We start from the raw sequence: 11,310 nt of genomic DNA on the forward strand, positions 1-11,310 counted from the left end.
AGAAGAAGAAGAAGAAGAAGAAGAAGAAGAAGAAGAAGAAGAAGAAGAAGAAGAAGAAGAAGAAAAAGGCTAACTATACTACAGAGTTAGGTCAGTCCTTAGCTTAGGCTAGTCATTTGCTCATTTGCCCTGGGGGAAAGTTTAGGGGCTATGCCTGATACTATATTGGATTCTTATTTATGGATTATAGGTAAATTACAATAGGGGATGAGGGTTACATCATCTGGACCAACCTTAGGTGTTTATAATTGAGCCATATTTTGGGTGTTAGTATGTAACCAGGTCTAGGGACTCAGTTTTCTTAGGGTTAAGAATTTGGTGTGTGGCTAGAAAGAGATGAGTTATACCTACAGTTAAAGTCTCTGTCTTTGGCCAGGTTGAGAGAGTGGTCCAAAATTAAGTTAAATCTCTAAAACAAGAGTTAGGAGTCTATATCTAGAATCCAGGCAAAGATCTTGGACTCTGTATATAGTTGGTGGCCAGACTTAAACAGAGGACATGTGGTTAGTACTGCCTGGATGGTCTTTGATCTGTCTTAGGAAACTTGCTGCCTTATCTATAGTGTTATATTAATTGCATTTCAATAAGGTTGTCATGGAAGTGTCTTAAGAAGCAGATTTCTACAACTTAAGAAAAATTATGGGTAGATACTGACTCCAGTTTCTTTTCCTTCCTACCTTCCTCCTTCCCTCCCTCCCTCCCTTCCTTCATTTCTACCTCCCTCTATTTATTTTTGTCTTTCCTTTCAAAGTCTCAATCTGTATTCCAGGCAGCCCAGAAACACTCAGTATAGCCCAATCTTCTCTAGAACTAGCAACCCACCTACCTTAGCTTCCCAAGTGGTAATATCACAGTTGTGTGTCACCATGCCCTGGTGAGAGATAAAACTTTTAATATGGACCAGCAATGTCTTGGGTATTTCAGAAATATATGCTAAGGAGTAGTAAGACAAGCAAAGAATATTGAGGGGAAATCAAAGAACTGATGAGTAAAAAATACCCATCCTAGGAAAGTGGATGATTGCTTCTTGAGGGAAAGAACTCTCTGCATACTGCCTAGGTAGGTATAATGTAAACTGGAAACATAATTCTAGCAGAAACTTCTGTTTCTTGAGTGCTCTTCTCATTTTTGCTTGTGTGTATGTGCCAGCAATGGACTTTCCTGAGAATCCTTCCTAGCTTCTTTCCCATGTCTCCCCATACTAAGCTGATCTCCATCAAATCACAGTGAACACATGCTCAAACAGTACTCTTGCTGTTAGTATTCACTGAGATGTGTGTCTTATTTGGGCTTACTATTGCTGTGAAGAAACACCATGACCAAAATTAACTTAGATAAGAAAAATGAGTTTATTTAGCTTATTTTTAATATCATGCTCATTATTGAAGGAATTCTGGACAGCAACTCAAACAGGGCAGGAACCTGGAGGCAGTAGGGGATGCAGAGGTCATCGAGCATGTTGCTTACTGACTTGTTTCACATGACTTGCTCAACCTGCTTTCTTACAGAACACATGGCCACTTGCCTAGGTATGACACCACGCACAGTGGGCTGTGTCCTTCCCTATCAGTCACTAATCAAGAAAATGCCCAATAGGATTGCCTACAACCTGATCTTATGGAGGCATTTTCTTAATTGAGGTTCCCTCCTTGCAGATGATTGCTTTTGTCAAGTTGACATATACTATCCAGTAGTACATGCATGCTTGTTTTCTTTCTTGTTTTGTTGTTCTCACTTTTGTGAGACAGGGTTTCATAATGCATCCAGGATAGCCTTGCAATCATAAACCTCTTGCCATAGCCTCCCAAGTACTGGAGTTATGTGTGCATAGCCCCACTTTGCTGGCTCATATTTTCACTCATATTATCCCATTGCAGCTTCATGACATTTATGTGAGTGGTATTATCTCCATCTTACAGATAAGAAAACCTGTTAATCCAGTTAAATCTTGAAATGATTGATATAGAACCAGATTGAAAATCCACTGCTATTCAGACTTCAAGCCTCTACATCTTTGTACAACATTATTTTGTATGTGTTATATAAGTAAGATTTACAATCTTAATTTGACTTTATTTTGTCTTATTTTATTTTCACAACTTTGAAAAAGTGTTCTGTGTTATTATTATGTCCCTTATATAATTGGAAAAACATGTTTAGAGAGGTAATATTTGTAATGTCACACAGATGATAAGTAGCAAAGCAAACATTAAAACCAAAATCTCTGGTAAAGCTTTTTCTTAATTTATCAGCAGGACTGATTTTTGATAGACATCAGAACTTGATGTAGAGTGAAATAAGGGAGAGTTTAGTGGTTAGTAGCTTTGTGTTGTTCATCACAGTGGTTTGAAACTCAGAGGGATATAGAACTTGAGCAGAAGAGTTTGCATTATAATCTTCCTTGTAGTATGTGTAGTTGGGCAGAACATTAGTGTGGTGAGGGTTTGACTATGTAGACAGGAAGATAACAGGACATTTCAGTTGAAGCACACAGCACAGCAGTTCTCAACCTTCCTAATGTGTGACCTCTTAATACAGTGCCTTAAGTTGTGGTAACCCCAACCATAAAATTATTTTTGTTGTTATTTCATAACTAATTTTGCTACTGTTATGAATTATAATGTAAATATCTGATATGCAGGATATCTGATATGCAAGCCTGTAAAAAGGTGGTCACACACCAAGGGAATCATGACCCATGGGTTGAGAAACACTGACATAGTATGTTGATAAACCCAGACAGGTGGCAAGGGGTTTGCAGAGTGCACCAGTCAAAGTGTATTACCAGGCATGGCTGGTAGAGAACACTATTGGTATAGATCACAGGGTAATGACAACTGTATCATTGTCTCCCACTCTCAACACACAATTGTGCTCAATATTTACTATGAGTGTATGGTGGTAAATAATGAAGTAGTGGAAAACTCTTAATGCCCTGGGGGCTACACGGACCCAGAAATTGTAGTTGCCACCTATAATCTCAGTTTTTGAGGTGGATTTAATGAGTCTGGAAAGCTAAAAAAAAAATGAAAAGACTTCCAGACATTAGAACTGAGTCAGGATAGAGTCAGAAATGCTTACCCCACTTCAAGCCTGCATGCTATCCTTATGTCTTCTGTAGCTATGCTCACAATGTGACCAGCAGCTGATATTGGTGATTAGAAGAAAATGGATCCTGTTTTGCAGGGAAGATGCTGATTTTAGGTCTACCACATAACTTGAGAGTTGGCTGGAAATCGCAGTCCTTGTCCTCAAAACCTAAAGTCTCTGAAAGAAACAAACATTCTAACACCATATCTGTGAGCAAGTCTCCTCCTCTGTCAGGGTTGAAGTGAGTTCCTTTTCTGTAAAATGATGGTTTTGTTTTTCTCATTGTCCTGAAATAACAACCATCAAGTCACAGAAAGCAATGCATGACACTGACATCGAGTGACAGTGTGACAACAAACACTACAGCTAGCCTGGAAAGCTCTAGAAAAGTACAATGACCTGAATTTCAAGAAGGAAGGGAGCTGGAGATAGGATAGGGGAGTAGTTTTGTGTGTGTGTATGTATGTCCATTTATTTTATTATTATATTAATAATTTATTCACTTTATATCCTGATTGTAGTTTCTTCCTTCATCTCCTCTCAGTCCAGGTCCCATCCTCCCTCCCTCTTCTACCCACCCTCTCCTGGTCCACAGAAAGGGGGAGCCCTCCTCCCCTACCATCTGACTCCAGCCTATCAAGTCTCATCAGGACTGCCTGCATCCTCTTTCTCTATGGCTTGGTAAGGCCTCCTTGCCAAGGGGAGTGATCAAAGACCAGGCAAGAGTGTCAGTGTCAGAGACAGCCCCTGCTCAGTGTATTAGAGGATTGAAGCAGATGCTCAGACCCACAAGCCAAACTTTGGGCAGAACGCAGAGAGTCTTATAAAAGAAGGAGGAGACAGAAGGACCTGGAGGGGATAGGAGCTCCACAAGGAGACCAACAGAACCAATAAATCTGGGCCCAGAGTGTTCTGCAGAGATTAATGAATCAACCAAGGACCATGCATGGAGAGGACCTAGACCCCCTCCTCAGATGATGCCTATAGGCATCTCTGTCTCCATGAGGGAAGGGGTTCTTTACCTGTGGGTCAACACCCCTTTGAGAGATAGAATGACCCTTTCACCGGGTTCATATATTAGATATCCTGGATATCAGAGATATTTATATATTGTGATTCATAACAGTAGCAAACTTACAGTTATAAAGTAACAATGAAAATAATTTTATGGTTGGAGAATCACCACAACATGAGGAACTATACTAAAATGTCACAGCATTAGGAAGGTTGAGAACCACTGGGATAGGGGATAAAGACTTAGGTTTCTTGTTGGTGCTAAAACTTTCTCATTGAAAAACCTTTCATGAGTCAGGCTCTCAACCAGCACAGGCTGCCTCTTTCCAACAGCACTCTGCTCACTCAGCTCCCATTACCTTGCTGTTGTCGATTTTATTTTATTTTATTTTGAATTTTATTTTTTTCTTATCAGTTACATATTATTAACTCTGTATCCCAGCCGTGTCCCGATCCCTCATTCCCTCCCAGTCCCTCCCTTCCTCCCTCATCTCCACTGTGCCCCTTGCCAAGTCCACTAATAGGGGGGACCTCCTCCCCATTCATCTGATCCTGTTTTATCAGGTATCTTCAGGACTGGCTGCAAAGCTCTCCTCTGTGGCCTAACAGGACTGCTCCTCCCTTGGGGGGTGGGGAGGCCAAAGAGCCAGTCATTGAGTTCCTGTTAGAAATAGTCCTTGTTCCCCTCACTAGGGGAAACCAATTGGTTACTGAGCTACCACAGTCTACATCTGAGTAGAGGTTCTAGGTTACATTCATACATGGTACTTGGTTGCATGTCAGTCTCAGAAAAGACCCTGTGCCCAGATATATTTGGTCCTTGTGGAGCTCCTATCCTTTCCTCATCAGACTAACCCCCCTTCTTTCTTATGATTCCCTGTACTCTGCCAAAGGTTTGGTCATGAGTCTTTGCTTTGAAAACACTGCTAGTTAGAGTCTTTCAAATGCGCTCAGTAGACTCCTATCATACGTTCAATGCACATCCCATCTGTCTTTCTAAACAAAGATTGATAATCTTACCCCATGTCCGCTCTCTTGATTATCTTTTTTGGGTGTGTATATTTCATTATGTTTATCATATCTTATAGGTCTATATAAGTGAGTATATACCGTGTTTGTCTTTCTCCTTCTGGGATATTTCACTCAGGATGATCTTTTCTAGATCCCACCATTTGCCTGCAAATTTCATGATTTCCTCCTTTTTGATTGCTGAGTAGTATTCCATTGTGTAAAAATACCACAATTTCTGTACTCATTCCTCCGTTGATGGACATCTGGGTTGTTTCCAGGTTCTGGCTATTACAAATAATGCTGCTATAAACATGGTTGAGCAAATATCCCTTTTGTGTACTTGAGCAAACTTTGGGTATATACCTAGCAGTGGTATAGCTGGGTCTTGAGGAAGCACTATTCCTAATTGTCTTAGAAAGCGCCAAATAGATTTCCAGAGTGGTTGTATCAGTTTACATATCCACCAGCAGTGGAGGAGGGTTCCCCTTTCTCCACAACCTCTCCAGCATGTGTTGTCCCTTGAGTTTTTCATCTTGGCCATTCTGATGGGTGTAAGGTGATATCTCAGGGTCGTTTTGATTTGCATTTCCCTGATGGCTAATGAGGATGAGCATTTCTTTAAGTGTTTCTCTGCCATTCGCTATTCCTCTGTCGAGAATTCTCTGTTTAGCTCTGTTCCCCATTTTTTAATTGGATTACTTGGTTTGCTGCTTTTCAGCTTCTTTAGTTCTTTGTATATACTCGATATTAGTACTCTGTCAGATAAAGGGTTAGTGAAGATTCTTTCCCAATCTGTAGGCAGGCGTTTTGTTTTGATGACAGTGTCCTTTGCTTTACAGAAGCTGTTCAGTTTCATGAGGTCCCATTTATTGATTGTTGCTCTTAGAGCTTGTGCTGTTGGTGTTCTGTTCAGGAAGTTGTCTCCTGTGCCAATGAGTTCTAGGCTGTTCCCCACTTTTTCTTCTAACAGATTTAGAGTATCTGGTTTTATGTTGAGGTCTTTGATCCACTTGGACTTTAGTTTTGTGCAGGGTGATGAATATAGATCTATTTTCATTTTTTCTGCATGTGGACATCCAGTTGGACCAGCGCCATTTGTTGAAGATGCTGTCTTTTTTCCATTGAATGGTTTTGGCTGTTTTGTCAAAAATCGAGTATTCATAGGTGTGTGGGTTTATTTCTGGGTCTTCTATGCGGTTCCATTGATCCTCCTTTCTGTTTTTGTGCCAATACCATGCAGTTTTTATTACTATTGCTCTGTAGTACAACTGGAGATCCGGGATAGAGATACCTCCAGATGATCTGTTGTTGTACAGGATTGTTTTGGAGATTCTGGGTTTTTTGTTTCTCCATATGAAGCTGAGAATCGTTTTTTCAAGGTCTGTAAAGAATTGAGTTGGTATTTTGATGGGAATTGCATTGAATCTGTAGATTGCTTTTGGCAGGATGGCCATTTTCACAATGTTAATCCTACCAATCCATGAGCATGGGAGATCTTTCCATCTTCTAAGATCTTCTTCAATTTCTTTCTTCAGAGACTTCAAGTTTTTCTCAAACAGGTCTTTCACTTGTTTGGTTAGTGTCACCCCAAGATACTTTATGTTATTAGTGGCTATTGTGAAGGGTGTTGTTTCCCTAATTTCTTTCTCGGCCCTTTAGTCTTTGGTATACAGGAGGTCTTCTGATTTTTTTGAGTTGATTTTGTACCCTGCCACTTTGCTGAAGGTGTTTATCAACTGGAGGAGTTCTCTGGTTGAATTTTAGGGGTCGCTCATATATACTATCATATCATCTGTGAATAGTGACACTTTGACCTCTTCCTTTCCGATTTGTATCCCCTTGATCTCCTTTAGTTGTCTTATTGCTCTGGCTAGGACTTCAAGTACTATGTTGAAGAGGTAGGGAGAGAGTGGGCAGCCTTGTCTTGTCCCTGATTTCAGTGGGATTGATTTAAGTTTCTCTCCATTAAGTTTGATGTTGGCTATAGGCTTGCTGTATATTGCCTTTACTATGTTTAGATATGTGCCTTGTATTCCTGATCTCTCCAAGACTTTAAACATGAATGGGTGTTGGACTTTTTCAAATGCTTTTTCAGCATCTAAGGAGATGATCATGTGGTTTTTTTCCTTCAGTTTGTTTATGTGGTGGATTACATTGATGGATTTCCGTATGTTGAACCACCCTTGCATGCCTGGGATGAAGCCTAGTTGGTCGTGGTGGATGATATCTTTGATGTGTTCTTGGATTCGGTTTGCAAGTATTTTATTGAGTATTTTTGCGTCAATGTTCATAAGAGAGATAGGTCTGAAGTTCTCTTTTTTTGTTGGGTCTTTGTGTTGTTTAGGTATCAGGGTGACTGTTGCTTCATACAATGAGTTTGGTAATGTACCTTCTGTTTCTATTTTGTGGAATAGTTTGAGGAGAATTGGTGTGAGCACTTCTTTGAAGGTCTGGTAGAATTCCGCGCTGAAACCATCTGGCCCAGGGCTTTTTTTTGACGGGAGACTGTGAATGACTGCTTCAATTTCCTTGGGGGATATAGGGCTGTTCAGTCTTTCTACCTGATCTTGACTTAATGTTGGAATATGGAATCTATCAAGAAAATTGTCCATTTCATTTAGATTTTCAAATTTTGTGGCATATAGGCTTTTGTAGTATGACCTAATGATCGTTTGAATTTCCTCTGTGTCTGTAGTTATGTCACCCTTTTCATCTCTGATTTTGTTGATTTGGATAGATTCTCTCTGCTTTTTAGTTAGTTTGGCTAAGGGTTTGTCTATTTTGTTGATTTTCTCAAAGAACCAGCTTTTTGTTTCATTGATTCTTTGAATAGCTTTATTTGTTTCTAATTGATTGATTTCAGCCCTGAGTTTGATTATTTCCAGCCTTCTGCTCCTCTTAGGTGTATCTGCTTCTTTTTTTTCTAGGGTTTTCAGTTGGGCCATTAAGTTGTTTGTATGTGATGTTACAAATTTCTTCTTGCAGGCACTTAGTGTTATAAATTTTCCCCTGAGCACTGCTTTCAATGTGTCCCATAAATTTGGGTATGTTGTGCCTTCATTTTCATTGAATTCTAGGAAGTCTTTAATTTCTTTCTTTATTTCTTCCTTAACCCAGCTGTCGTTGAGTAACAAGTTGTTCAGTTTCCATGTGCGTGTAGGCTGTTTGTTATTTCTGTTGTTGTTGAGGTCCAGCTTAAGTCCATGGTGGTCAGATAGAATACAAGGGATTATTTGAATCTTTTTGTATCTGTTGAGGCTTGCTTTATGACCAACTATATGGTCTATTTTGGAGAAGGTTCCATGTGGTCCTGAAAAGAAGGTATACTCTTTTGAGTTTGGATGAAAAGATCTGTAGACATCTATTAGGTCCATTTGATTTAGGGTCTCTGTAAGTGTTTTTATTTCCCTATTTGTTTTCTGTCTAGTTGATCTGTCCCTTGGTGAGAGTGGAGTGTTGAAGTCTCCCACTATTAGGGTTTTTGGATCAATGTGTGATTTAAGCTTTAATATTGTTTCATTTACGAATGTAGGTGCTCTTGTATTTGGGGCATAGATATTCAAAATTGTGATGTCCTCTTGGTGGATTTTTCCTTTGATGAGAATATAGTGGCCGTCCTTATCTTTTTGATTAACTTGGGTTGAAAGTCTATTTTATTAGATATTAGGATGGCTACTCCCGCCTGTTTTCTGGGACCATTTGCTTGAAAGCCATTTTTCCAACCCTTTACTCTGAGGTAGTGTTTATCTTTGTTGCATACGTGTGTTTCTTGGATGCAACAGAATGATGGATCTTATTTCCGCAACCATTCTGTTAGTCTGTGTCTTTTAATTGGGGAGTTGAGTCCCTTGATGTTGATAGAAACTAGTGACCAAAAATTGTTACTTACTTTAGATGTGGTGTTGGTGGTGTCACTGAGTTTCATTGCTTGTCTTCTTTTTTTTTGTGTGTGTGTAGTTATCTATTTCCTCTGTTTCCTTCAATGTAGTTGTTTTCTTTGGTTTGGAGATTCCCTTCTAGTAACTTCTATAGAGCTGGGTTACTATGTAGATATTGTTTAAATTTGGTTTTGTCTTGGAATATCTTGAATTCTCCGTCTATGTTGATTGAAAGTTTTGCTGGGTATAGTAGTCTGGGTTGGACCTGGGTTGGTCCCTTAAGGACTGTATGATTTCTGTCCAGGCCCTTCTGGCTTTCATAGTTTCTGTTGAAAAATCTGGTGTGATTCTGATAGATCTACCTTCATATGTTACTTGGCCTTTTTCCCTTGCTGCTTTTAGAATTTTTCTTTGTTTTGTAGGTTCAGTGTTTTGACTATGATGTGACATGAAGAATTTCTTTTCTGGTCTAGTCTACTTGGTGTTCTGTAAGCCTCTTGTATGTTTATGGCCATCTCCTTCTTTAAGTTGGGAAAGTTTTCTTCTATAATTTTCTTGAAAATATTTTTCGGACCTTTGAGCCTGATGTCTTCTTTTTCTTCTACTCCTATTATTCTTAGGTTTTGTCTTTTCATGGTGTCCTTGATTTCTTGGATGTTTTGTGTTTGGAACTTTTCTGATTTTATTTTTTCTTTGAGAGACGTGTCAATTTCCGCAAGTATATCTTTGGCTCCTGAGATTCTTTCTTCCATCTCTTGTATTCTGTTGGTGATGCTTACCTTTGTAGTGCCTGATCTTTTCTCTATGTTCTCCAGCTCCTGGTTTTTCTCTATTTGTGTTTTCTTTATTGATTCTAATTCTGTTTTCATGTCTTGCACCATTTCCTTCATCTGTTTGAATGTGGACTCCTGCTTTTCAATGATAGCTTCTATTTTTTTGTCCCTTTCCTCTCTATGTATCACTAATTGTGCCTCTACTTCTTTGGGAATAATTGCCTGTATTTCTATGAGAGCTTTGTTTATTTCTTCTTTATTTGCCTTCATTTGTGTGGACATTTCTTTGAGAGCTTTGTGCATTTCTTCTCTGTTTGCCTCAATTTTCGTGGTCATTTCTCTGAGAGCATGATTTGTTTCCTCTTGGTTAATCTCGATTTCTTTGGTTATTTCTCTGAGGGCTTTGTTCATTTCATCTTTATGGGCCACTAATAGCTGGAGAAACATAGTTTTGAGGTCGCTTTCTTTTATATCTAGTGAATTGAAGTGTCCATTTTTTTTGTGGGGTTGCTGGTGAGGTCATTATGTCCTGATTTTTGTTGGGAGTGTTCTTACATCTGCCTCTAGCCATCTGGTTATTTATAATCCTCACTGGTTGTTCCTCGAGATTGTAGTTTGGGCTATGATCCTCTCTTTCTGTTTTCTGGACTGTTTTTTTTTTTTTTTCAGAAAGATGAGAGAGGTTCACTGCTTTGGGAGTGTGCACTGTGTTTTCAGTTTTGCCTAGGTAAGGAATGTGACACTGGCGCTATTTGCGTGTGTGTTAGCGGGTGCAGTGTGCATGCGCGGATTCTCTGACTAATGCAGTGGCCTGCAAGCCACTATTATGCAGTTCTGACTGATATCCAGGGATTGTTTGCCTGGATTACCCTGGTGGACCTGCAAGGCAGAGGCTTCAATGTTGAGTTCGCTATCCCAAGAATCCCTATGATGCCCACACTAGGGGTGTGGGTAGCAGGGATCTTGTCTGGTTGCTTCTGTGGAGAGGCCCTGGGTCTGGGGCAATCTCTCCCTAGAAGGCTCACTCACTCTCTTGCAAGACCAGTTGGAATGCACAGGAGTTCCCCTTGCTCACTACTCTCTGTTTTGGTCCTGCTTCGGAAGTACACGAGTAGGCTAACAGTCAGCTCTGTGACACTGTGGCCGCAGGACTCAGTGCCCACCTTTCCTGTGTGCTGCCTCTTTGTCCTTTCCCTCTGCCAGGAGGGGTTATGTTGACTGGTCCCTGGGTGGCTCGGGAAAGAGTTAGGATGAGTGTACTCAATCCCAGATCCCGGGCCCAGATCTCTCTGCCAGAAGCAGCTTAGTGGTAGAATCTATGTTTGCTGATCCCAAGAGAGTACCGGCTAGGGTTGAGTGTCCTCAGATCCAGAGCTTGGGTTTCTCTGCTAGGGGCCGCTGGAGAGAGGGTGCTGTGTCCTTGGCAGGCTGCCTCTCTGTCCTTCCCCTCTGACCTTCCCCTCTGCTAGGGCAAGTTTATGGAGGTGCTCTCAGGGGAGTGCCAGCAGGGGTTGGGGCTTCTCAGTCGGATCCTGAGCCCTGAG

The sequence above is a fragment of the Psammomys obesus genome, unplaced genomic scaffold, assembly GCF_907164565.1.
Source record: "Psammomys obesus unplaced genomic scaffold, mPsaObe1.curated_primary_1811, whole genome shotgun sequence".
Classification (NCBI taxonomy): domain Eukaryota; kingdom Metazoa; phylum Chordata; class Mammalia; order Rodentia; family Muridae; genus Psammomys; species Psammomys obesus.